Source organism: Scleropages formosus, chromosome 7, assembly GCF_900964775.1.
Source record: "Scleropages formosus chromosome 7, fSclFor1.1, whole genome shotgun sequence".
NCBI classification, from domain to species: domain Eukaryota; kingdom Metazoa; phylum Chordata; class Actinopteri; order Osteoglossiformes; family Osteoglossidae; genus Scleropages; species Scleropages formosus.
In genome coordinates, this window is record NC_041812.1 from 11,185,626 (window position 1) to 11,198,303 (window position 12,678).

Genomic DNA, 12,678 nt, shown 5'->3' on the forward strand with positions numbered 1-12,678 from the left:
ATCCAATGAAGCCCATAATAAAAGCTCGGACACTAAGCATCTAGAGACCAGGGGGGAAGGTTATGGTGGGGAAGTGGTGGTAAAGGAGCAGGATTTTGGTTCTTGCTGCTGTGGTTTGTTTGAGGTCTTTTGTTTGTTCCTAAATTCCTGAAAATCTGCCCACCGTTATTCCCAGCCTGGTCGCTGCCCAAACCTGGCACCCCCTGGTGTGCTGCACTCGGCCAGCTTTCCGCTTCCAATTTGTAGTTGTTTTGTATATCATGGCGAGTCAGGACAACAAACAGATGACTGTTGGATCAAATCAAGCCAGAACTGTCATTGAAAGCCCAAATGATGGGGTTGAGGTTGTCATATTTTGGACACATCATGAATGCTGGTTTCTCTTGAAAAAGCAGGGATGATTAGAAAAGTTGTAGGAAAAAGAAAAGGATGAACAGCAGCCAGAGGGTTGGACACAGCCACAGTGACGGTACATCATCTCTCCAAAGAACATACGAACACAAATTGCCGTTGTTTGGTCGGAGGGTCATTGCATCACTTTTTAGATTAACCAAATTGTTTGCTCTAATGTGACTTACAGCTCACTTTAAAAAAGAGCATTAACAGACAATGAGCAGTGGATACAGATTGTTTGAAGCACAATTAATACTGTTTCTGCCAGCGCCCATGACACAAGCAACTACATATAGAATTGATAGGCTTATAGCAGCAATAAAAATGATCACAAATTGATTGCCTCTAGAAAAGATCTCAGAGCTGATTGTGACTGATGGTGTGATGGGAATTTATCTAGGGGTTAGACAATCAGGAGAGAAATGGCTCTAAAAGAGATGGGTTTCAGACCCTTCTGGAATGCTGGGAGGGATTCAGAAGCTCTGAGGGACAGAGGGAACTCATTCCACCACAGTGGGGACAGAACTGAGAATCCATGGGCTTCACTTTGTCCTTTGTGAGTGGGACCACCAAGCAGGCAGAGGTGGAGGAGCACGGGCCTCATACTGGCTGTAGGGAGTGATCCACTCCTGCAGGTATCATTTCTTCAAAGAGCTACCAACATCCCCTCCTCTACAGTGCTGCCATATTTATTCAGATGGAAATTCTTTCGTTTCAAGCACGGCGGACGGGTGCGCTGCCGCTTTAACAGCTCGCTCCGAGCCGCGCGTTTCTACTCCGCCGCGTGCCACGCTGGGGCTCAGAGCGACAAGCCAAATTGGAGCTTTTCTCTGGACCTAATGGGGCTCCCGCGCAGACAGGGTGGGAAAAATAAAGGTCAAGTCATCGGCGGAATGTACCGGCCGTGGCCATGGGAGAAGTTAATTTGCGAGAGCGACGGGCCCTGCGCGTGCGAAACGAAACCCCTCGAACGGCAGATTAAAACACAATAGTGCAGGTGATTTCCACCAGAAGAAAGGTACCAATTAGGAGTCTCGAGCCTTCAGCAGAGCCGTGCATTACCCAGACTTCCCTGCACACCTCTGGACAAAGGCCAGTTCTGCCACCCTCAGCCCCACCCCCCACGATCGACACGGAACAAAAGGCTCCCGGGCGCTGGGGAATCACGCCGCTCCCGAACCTGCTGCCTGGTGGCTACTGGCAGCGTAATGAGTGCTTGGTTCCCCAGTAAAAGGGGGTGTGGGCACGTATGACGGACGTTCTCCGGGGGAGAGGAGGGCTGATCAAACTGCATTGCCTCATGCAGAATTTATCATCGTGCACGCGCACACACACACACACACACACACACACACACACACACACACACACACACACACACACACTGTAGCGTGCAAGGCCCGGGGATTTGGTTCTACGGACACATGGGACCGTGAAGAGGGTCACATTACTTCCACACGTGTCCAACTTGGCTCTCTGATGATTTTTCACCCCTTTCCATGTCCTACTCCATGTGTCTCACCTGTATAGAAAGGACAGAATGTTCTTCTGTGGTTCTGTAAAAATAATAAGTAAGGTTTCTAGCTTGGTCTTCACACATATTTGCCTGGGCAGCGTGTGGCACAGTGGTTAGAGCTGTCTTCCTTGCACGCTGAAGTTGACGGGTTTGAATCCCCTGCTGTACTACCCTTTATCGAGGTACATACCCCGAACTGATACGGTAAAAAGTACCCTGCTGTATAAATGGGTAAATCAGTGTAAGTAGCTTAGTGTACAAACCTTACAGTGTAAGTTGCTTTGGAGAAAAGTATCAGTTAAAAAATTATAAAGGTTATAGAGCAGCTAAAATGTAATGAAGACGCATTGTCTCGTGTTTTACTGTATCCTTCTGAGACAGAGGGAAAAAAATGCTCTTGGACATATTTCTGGAATTTTTAGGCAGCTGTCCAAGCCCCGCCCCCAAACATGTAGTATCACATAAAGTATAGACCGTCCTCTGTAAGATGCCTTAGGGCTCCCCACTGTAGCATGCAGTTTGGGAGATACACGTCAAAAACCTTTGTCCTCTGGAGTGGACAAAAAGAAGGGCGGTGCCTCAGGAGGACAACTAGTACACGGTGGAACTGACGTACTTGTGACACGGTTTAATTTTGATGTTGACATCATGGTCGAGAATTATAACACCTTGCGTTCTGTGTAGCGTCATCAATTACACCGTGTTTGTATTATTATGCCGCTAAACATTTTTCATTCGAAAGTCATTAGTCCGCTGCGGAGCGCGAAGACATCGGCTGCTCCGGAGAGAACGAGTGGTTAACGCGGAACTGGGTCACACGGGGTGACACCGAAATAGAAAGTGAAATAATAGCAGCTTCTTCTGAAACAGAAGGAAGAGCGAACGTAGGGAGGGAGCGCTGCGCTCCTGTTGTAAGATTATTCTGCCCCCTACTGACAGTCACGCGCGTGGTCGACTGATGAGTATCCGATCAATTGCACCTACGGAGCGTTCCACTATCCGTCCGATTCACCCTTATGATCTTCAGCAGTATTCTTTATCGTCCGCGAGTGAGTTGTAACTTCTAGGCAGAGAACTTTCCAGAAAACATCATTTTGGAAAATCGGAGGGGTTAAACGGAAGTGGGCCCTGTTTGTAACACTGTACCTTTTGAAGGAAAAGAAACGAAGGCGCGGGAAATATTTGCTGTGTGTTCTTTAACGGCGTGATGCACCCGGTCTCGCCGCCGTAACACGGTCTTTTCGGTGTACCCTGAAATTACGAGCGCTCGTACCGTGGTACGACGAGCCTTGGAGGAAAGCCGTCGGGGTGATCAGCAGCCAGTGTACGCGAAGACCCTTCTGACCCGCCAGTGCTGTTTGTTTTTCATGCCAATGAATGAAAACCCACGTTATACAGAATTTTATGGACTCAGGAGTCACCTTGACCGTGACCTCTGCGTTCTGACTGTGTCTTCTAATCGCTGCTCCTCTTTCGCACCCAGAGCTTCAGGACTTGATGTCGTTTGTCAAGGTGGATGATGCAGACTGTCAGGCAGCAAGGAAGAGGCCTTGGTCTGAAATGCACATTCCCCCGTTGCCCTGAGAGTCCCACTCTTATGTTTGATATGCTGGGGTGTAAAATGGACCGGGTCAGCATGGTCAGCACTCCCTCTGGGGTGAAGATAAGGAATTTTGACCTCTGTTCTCCCTGGCTGCCTGTCCTGAGAGTGACCACTGATTCATGGATTCAGCCCCACCCCCCATCCCATGCATCCTCCTCCTGCCCATCAACAACTAGCCCTTGTGGACCAGCCCACCTGTCTGTGACTTGAGGACAGATGCTGGAGCACCTGGTGTGTGACAGCCTCTAGTGGTTATGAGTGGTATTGCAGGGCAGGAGGAAAATAGCCTTGAACTCCTAAGCGAGGACGCACTCAAACAAGTGTGTATGTACGTGTGTGTATGTGTGTGTGTTCAAACAAAGGAAGCTAAGGTAAAATGTCCCAGAAAGTCTGCGATAAGATCCATTCAAGGTAGTCGCAGCCCACATAGACTCCATAACTCGATTTCATGCAGGAAGCTTTATTCGGATAAAAAAAAGACTTTGGTTTGCCAAAAAAAAAAAAACTAAAAATTCCTTTCAGCTCCTTCAGTTTGCCAGCTTTAACAAAATGTTATAATTACCTGTACCTTTGTGCAGTCCCAGAAATCCCACGAGAGCCAATGATCCTAAATAACACGGTGCGATTAGCACCCCCCGCCCCCCCAGTAATTGGACGGCACAGGAAACACAAAGCTGGGAGATGATGTAGAGCTCACTATATTTAGCATCACCGAGCTTGTGAAAGACAGCTTCCAAAGGAACAAAGAGGTTTGGCGTTCCTTCTAAAGAACTCTCCATCACGCTGGTGAGCACAGCTGGGGAGGGCGCTGGGGGGTGGGGGAGCACAAGGAGTTATGAAGTGGGTTAGCGCCTCGAACATGGTAAAACGATGCCTTCGTGAAGCATGTCAGACAGCCAGCAAGCATCTTCCTAAAGTAAATCTTGACAAAATACAGGTCCAGAGGGTTAAGGTTGGCTTTGTCTTTTTTAATGTGTGACAGGAATCATGCCTTGCTGGTAGCCTGTTGCTGTGGGTGTGGATACGGAGGTCACAGATAGTCAAAGGTAAAGAGTGTGGTCATGTATAGTGCAGCAAATAGCATAGTGGTTCGAGCTGTCATCTTCCAGTCAAAGGATGTGGGTTCGATTCCCTACTTGATCGTGGTATTTACTCTGAATTGATACTGTAAAAATAACTTTGCTCGAAAATGGGTAAATCAGTGTAACCTGGTGTACATTGTAAGTCATCTTGGAGAAAAACATCAGCTACATACATTAAGTGACTCACTGTCAATGGCAATGGGTGTGGCCAGCAATATAGCTGACAGATGAGTAGTGATTGTGCTTGTGCCAGGATCATCACTGATTGGCTGCCTGCTGATTCTGGGTGTGGCTGGAAAAGTGAATGACTGGCTGCCTAAAGTATCGTGTGGCCATGTGATTGACAGACTGTCAAAGATAAGGAGTGTGGCCAGGAATATAATTGACAGTCTGTCAATTGTTAGGGGTGTGGCCAGGAATGCGATTGACAGGCTGTCAATATTACCAGGACACCATTCAGGGAAACCGATGGGCTGCGTGACTCAAGGCTGCTGGCAGCACTCCATGGGGAGGGCCCCACACATGGCTCCACATTCCGCATTCTGCCCGTGTCAGCAGAGCGGCGTGATGAAAGACCAGTTGCTCATTTTTCGATTTCTGCAACGACCTTTTTCAGCTCTATGTTTTTCCCTCCATCAGTCTCACTGATCAAAACCTGCTAATTCGCATTTACACGGAGCCAAAGCGGCTAAACGCATCATCAGGTTTTTTTTTGGTGCCAATTTGCGTCCCGGACGGAAGTCTACATGATCAATGGATAAGAACCTCTGGCTCAGAGAAGCCCCTCCCCGGCCAGGAGACGACCTATCACTACCCTTTCCACCCATGTAACCATGGCAACAAAGAGGCCCTATTGAAGCAACAGCTGCAGCGGCGCGGGTCTGGCGGGTGGTTGCACCGGATGCCCATCACCGCTGCTAACGGGAGCGCGGCTGCATGGCGAGAACATATAAGCAAAGTAATGGGTTCAACAGGAGGGTCATTAAACTCAAACATACATATTTGTGGCATGGATTAAATTAAGGTTATCAGATAATAAGGTAATGTAATACATCCAGATTAATGTCTGTTATTACGGTTCCAGAACTGTGCCATACACCCACAGCAGATGGAGAACTGCGTTGTCATTTTGAAAGGAAACAGTTGTGTGGTCGGTTGTGTCTGTCTGGTTGTGTCTGGTTGCGTGGGTTCCATCCAGCAGGTGGACCGAGCGGTTCTCATATTCCTCGCCGTCCCTCGACCTCAGCCCTCCTACTTTCTGCTCCACCAGCAGCCCTGGTACGGCGTCGAGTCACGGTCAAGGTGATTGAAGAGCCAGCCTACATCCAGTTCACTCTGGCCACAACCATTTAGAGGTTCAAACAGATGAGGAAGGAGCACAGGAGGCAGATGAGTTGAGTGCACTATTAATCATCCAGAGACAAACAAAGCAACCTCCCCCTTCTTTTCCTGTTCCTGAAATTAAGTTCTTGACCACAGCAGGTCCAAGTTCGAATGCCAGGGGGACAAGAGCAGAAGTCCCCTTGTGTGTAATTAGAGTAAATGAATTATGTCCAGCTGCATTACCATGAGCCTTAAATAAATCTGACGGAGCTCACAATGCAGGCAGTAGCATAAGTAGTTCGAAATCTAGTTAGCAAGAACAAGACTAACTGTGCTAACTAGTAACTAACTCTCGAGACGATGCTGCCAGCATTGGCTAATATAAGAAAGGCTGTACGATAGCGTTCAAGTTCGGTACAACACAGGTCACAGGGTTCGTTACCCACCAAGGGACCAACTGAAAGGGAGCCATGAGTCTCCATCATGCTGCCACTCCAACAACGTGTGTGTAGGGTTCCGCTGTGCCGCCTGCACACACACACTGCTTTTGCAAGATGGGTGGTGCATCGATGAACTTTAACTGAATGTCCGGTAAGCACTGACTCTGGCTGAGCTTCACAGGTGGATGTGGCCTCGGCGCTCCGCTGATCAGCATCACAGAAACAGAGATTCGTCCTCTAATGGGGTGGCGCAGTATTTATAGATATTATGTATGTGATAAATTGTGTTAAATCCATTTTTACAGCATGGGGATCTTGTTTTATATAAGTAAAATATTTTGCTTAATGTGCCTTAAGGGTTCTATGCTTGTGTCACGTCCAAGCCCGCACCTCACTCGACAGCACCTGACTCCAATCAAGCACCTGACTAACCGCTCACCCTTTAAAAGACCCTCCTCAGCTCCCATACCTTTGCGGAATCTCATCAGAGACAACCATCCTCCTTCACAACGTCCAGTTCACACACAACTCTTGTTCCCCGTTTCCATCCTCCGGTTTTCGAGCCCTCGCTTTGTTCCCCGACCACGTCCACGGATCCTCGCTCCAACTCCGACCGCTGATTGACCGACCCCTCGCTTCGTTCCCCGACAACGTCCACGGATCCTCGCTCTAACTCCGACCGCTTATCGACTGACCCTTCGCCTGTCCCCGACACCGAGAACTTGTCTGAGCCCTTGAGTCGAGACGAACAACCCTGCGCTTGGGTTCAGCCGTTCCGGATCCCTTGGTTCCGTGTGACAGCTTCCAAATCACTTCAAATATATTTAAATTTGGATTTTTTTAACAGTCGGGTTTCATTTCACCGATTAGGTAAACATGCAAGACAAAAATTTCTAATGACTATGATGCCATGCTGCAAGACAGAGCACCATTTATATCACTTCCTTTTCAATTTTTTAATGTTACTACTAAATACTGTACACAAGTATGTCACTTATACTTGAATAAAGTGATTTTTAACTAGTATTCCAAGTTGCCCATTTTCTTCCTTTTTTAATTCTGGAAAATTTGTTTAAGAAATAACTGTGATTAAGTAGATTGTCTGCTCATTCCAATACCCAGTCACCCGTGGTTTGGTCAAGCGGGGATGAGCTGTCATTTCTTCCTAATAATCATAAATTCTACATTTCATCCGTATTTGATATGTTACGTAAGTCGTGATTAAAGCAGATTTGGTTGCATTTTCCCTCTTTGAACCTGTGCTTCATTCCTGACTTCATTAATTCCATCACGTTTCACTCATCCTTTACCGTACTTGTCCCTGGGATTTCGCCTTGCTCACAAAGACCTGCAAGAGCTGACCGGCCGAACGCTGCTGTTGGCTCAACACCGGTAGCTCCTCATTCCTTCAGAGACGGAACATTGGGAAGTTTCTGTACAAATCTGTTTGTGAAGCAAGGAGATCAGCTGGAGTGCCCACTATACAGCGCTACGCCCCCTGCTGCCCGAGTCCCAACAGATCAATGCAATCCCGGGGGGTTGTCCTTCACTTACACATGTGCTATTGTCAGCGTGGCCCTCGGCTTCTCCGCAGCCCAGTAGCGAGGTGCAACATGTCTGCACTCCCGCTGTCTCTAACTCAATACAGGGGAAGGTCAATAAGCTTCTTACCCCCCCCGGGGGGATTAATATCCAGCAGGCACTTTTCTTTTTTAATGTCATCCCATTTCGCCAGCAGCCCTTTTATGACTAATTAAGGTTACTTTGTTGGATTCCAGCCAAGGCACTGGAAATATAGAAAATCAATATCACCTCCACCTTCTACCTCCACCTTGTACCTCCACCTTGTCTCTATTGACAGCACCACAAGCATCAGCCCCCCCAACACACACACACACAAACACACAGGGGGACACAGCTCCCCCCCTTCCCCGCTACGCTGTCGCGTTGAACGGCGGGCTGGATGTTGACATAGCGGCATGACAGCAGCGGGCCTCTTATCTTTAATTCCGCTGGCTTTCCTCTCTCAGAAGGGGTATGTGTGTGTCGTGTGCAATCTCATAAAGCACACACGAGCTCATCAAACCCGAACGCAATGGCAAATAAACCAAAGTTTGCCAAAAGCAGCGTTTTTGATGACTGCCAAACCAAAGCAGCTCCCCTCATTTTCAAATTAAACAGTCGTTCCGTGAAAATAGAAGGAAAAAGAGGCTGCCAGTGCTGAGGGGTGTGACCAGGTATAAGACTGACAGGCTGAATATTGAGGGGGTGTGGCCAGGTATAATATTGACAGGCTGAAAATTGAAGGGGTGTGGCCAGGTATAAGATTATAGGCTATTGATACTAAGAGGTGTGTGTGTGTGTGGTTGTTAATAGAAAGGGGTGTGGCCAAATATAAGATTGACAGGTTGCCAATGTTTTTGCGTGTGGGTGATTTACTGTTTGCTACAGAAAACACATGTTTCATGTACTTTAACATGAGATGAAACACATGCATTTCCTCAATAATTATTCACATCACCCTTCCTTTTTGGCAAATAAAGAAAACTGAGCTCCAAAGAAAGGTCAGGACTGTGCTTTCTGTCTCACCTGATTGCAGAGGATGAGCTCATCACCAACTTGAAGGTGATTTGAAGGTGCGTGAGAAGAGCAGTCCTGATATGCCTCCTCTGATCCAGAAAAAGATACAGTTTGATGATCCAGTAATAAAGTCACAACTCTAATCTGTCTCATCTACATGTAAATTATTTTATTTCCCCCAGATATTTATAGACAAAATGTTAGTCTAATGACATCAGCATCACCAAACATCTAGCTGGATGTCTCAGATTTATCCACATTCACCCTGCACACGCAACATGCTATACATGTAGTAGCAATATAGCTGGAATGTTCTCTGCACAACGGAGATATGATCAACAAGTCATCGCTGCCAGTTCCTGGACCCCCCCGTCCCTGTCCCCGTCCCCGTCCCCCATGCCGACCGTGTCCTTTGAAAATGTCTGGGCTGGCTCTTAAGTCCACTGAATGTCAGAACCAAATACATTAATAATTCATAGGGACACACTGTTGTTGACAGAATCAGCCATCATCAAGAAAGAAAAAAACAAACAAACCAAACCACAGGTATTTACCGTGGTAATGGCCCTGTCAGCAGTGGTAAGGACCACAGTAAAGAGTCTGAAAGCAGTAGACCTGCCCCATCAACACTGACACAGAGTTGGCGCCACACATTGTCACAGTGAACAATGGAGGTATTGGGTCTCGTAATTATGTCTAATGACCATGACTTTAAAAATATTAATGTTACTTTCCTGTAGGATCCAGTTTCTATGTGTTGAAGGTACCCACTGACCACTTCCTGTCAGTCACCTACTCTGGTTCACCTGAGAGACCCTTCGAACACCTCCTCTGTATCCTGTCCAACACGGGATCCACAAGCAGCACCCAGACACACATGAAACTGCCTATTTGTGGATTTTTCAGAAGATATTTAATGGAAATTCATTTTAATACCTCTCTAGGGATGGGTGGGTGACATCATCCTTTTCAGGAGCGACTGAATAACGTCACAGGTTTTGGGAGAATAGAAGCATCACAAGGGTAGTTGCACACATCGCAGCTTGGGTTGTACACTATTTAGAAGCATAAATGCAAATATGAAAATATGATTTGACATCATATCCATTTCCCAGTATGAAGGGTTGAAGTTTTCTGTGTTCTGTTTCTGCATTTGCCCTTTTAACCCTGCTTTTTTTGTGTTGCACAGTGATATTTCTTTCATGGGAAATAAACTAAAGCATACTGGGCACTGGAAGACAATATGAAATGATCAGTCAGCTGTAATTAAAATTTTGTAATTTATTCTGCTCTAATTACCAGGATAAGAGGATTATTAAGAGAAGATCTGTTATAAATGTTTAATCACAGGGGTTATTCTGATATTCTGTTACATGATTGATATGTTCACCTCAGATGTTGTTTATGAAGCTCAGTTACATTAAGTGAAACACTGAACTAGTTGGGGGGAGGTTAAATGTTTGTGGGGCGTGGGGAGGGGGGAGGGGGTCCTGAAGACGCCTCAATCCGCTCAGACGAACAAGGATGAAATAATCCCTCCCCTTGGGCAGCACACGGGTTGCCATCTGTCTCATTTCATGCGTGCTTCCCAGGAGGGGGGGGAGTGCAGACCACCTTTAACTCTCACAACCCCTGCAGGGTTTGAGATACTCAGGATTGAGTTGGGTTCGATACGATGGAAGACAGACCAGAAGGACAAACATGTCACTGCCCAGTCTATGTCAGCAGACTTCACTGACCCAACCACCCCCGCCTCCCCCCTGCTAGTTTATATGTATTAACGCTGTAATTAAAAAACAGAAGCACAAAGACTCCCTTTACACTACAAGTGATACACTGAGTCGCAACTGATTGACCATCTGGGGTCAGTTTCACGGTCTCAGGTTTATCACGCATGACAGAACTGACGGCAAACACACACACACGCACACAAACAAAGACAGAAAATCCCGGTACACACATAAATACCGCACACTACACCAACTACACCAAGTTACTGCAACTGTGCAACTAGAAGCAACGGCGAATCACCGCAACAGCACCGTTGACTGCTCCATGTTAGTGCAACGACACAAATACCTACACTGCGCTACATTGCTACAAATACAACCATCACCCCAAGGTACAGCTACGATACATCAATACCAAGTTACTACAAGTTGCTACAACGCAAGTATTGAATAACGCAAGTTCGTACAAGACTGCTAAGTACCTATGTTTCTACACCAGGTTCCGAGCCACTGATGACACCAAGATCCTACTAGACAGCTACTAACTACTCCAAGTTACTGCAGCTATTTCATGTACCAGAAACACAGTTACAACATCTACACAGCCACTGACCACCACCACAAGGCACTCGTTCAACTTCAGAACTACTAACTACACCAAGCTATAAGAGTTGCACCAGGACTGAGTAAACCAAGTTACTACAGATACAGAGCCACTCATTACCACACTCTGTTTGGTCATCAGGGTTACAGGGTACGGGGGGGGGGTTGGGGGGGGGGGGGTGAGGAGGACAGGGGACGGGGACGGGGGGGGTCCTCTTACGTCCTCGTCTTCGCTCGCGCTCCTGCGCCGGTGGTGCTGCTGTGCGGGGGGTCGCTCTCGCTCGTCGCGCGCCGGTCGCGGGGTCTTGCCCGCGTGCTCGTGCTCGGCGCCGTGCCCCCCCAGCAGGTGGCTGGCCTCCGGGGGGGCGGGGAAGGAGCGGCTCGTGTTGATCTTGCCGGAGAAGCGCTGGTACAGAGTGGCCATGGCGACAATTAGCGGCTCCAGTTAATTAACGGGGTCCTTGGGCACGTTCGCGGGACCCGGAATACGGTTTGTCCGATCAAGGAGTGTATTTCAGAGGAAATGAGAGGAGAAGGTTCGAGTTCGATCCGCAGAGGGGATGTCGCCGATGAGCGGCAGTACGCAGCTGTCCGGCTCTCGGCTCCGCTCCTCTACATTCACAGCACGTCCGCGCCTCCAATCCAGTCCACGGGCAACCGGGGGATGGGGGGGGGGGATGGGGGGGGTTGGGTTGGGCTGGGGGGGGGCGGGGCGGAGGGTCTTCACTCCCTCCGATCAAAAAGGCAGAAGAGCCAGTGTCCCTCCATCCGAGCCTCTGACTGCAGATGAAATACTGAAATATCGCTTTTTCCTGTCCGCGCGCGCGACCGAGAAGGACGAAGATCTCCGCAGGAGGACTGACCACAGTGACCACTGTCCAGAGGGTGGATGAGAGAAAACATAAGCACACACGCACACACACGGAGCTGCTAGGTGCCGACGGAGCTCATCTCATCCGAGACACAAACGCACACACACACACACGCACACACACACACACGCACACACGCGCACAAGTGTAAGACTGAGACAAAGAGCGCGCGCCGCACTATGATCTGTATTCATACAGGAGTTTATGGCTTTTCTCTCTCCCCGCCGCTCATGAAGGGTGTTGGAGTGCCGCTCTGTGGTAAACTGAGAAAGAGCGGCGCGCCAGGACCGTGCAGCTGCTCTGCAGGACGGAGACGGACTTCAGGGGACATCGAGAGACATGGAGACGCACTGAGGGACACCCAGGACCGGCTTTATAACGAGGCGACCCTGAGCAGCGGCCTCGTAGACACTCGATTTTGCGAGCAAAATGGAACAATAATCTTGGGAAAATTTCAGACAATGTGTGTGTGTGTGTGTGTGTGCTTTATTATAAGAAACAGCTTTATTGCTACATCTGACACGTCCGCCACCTCA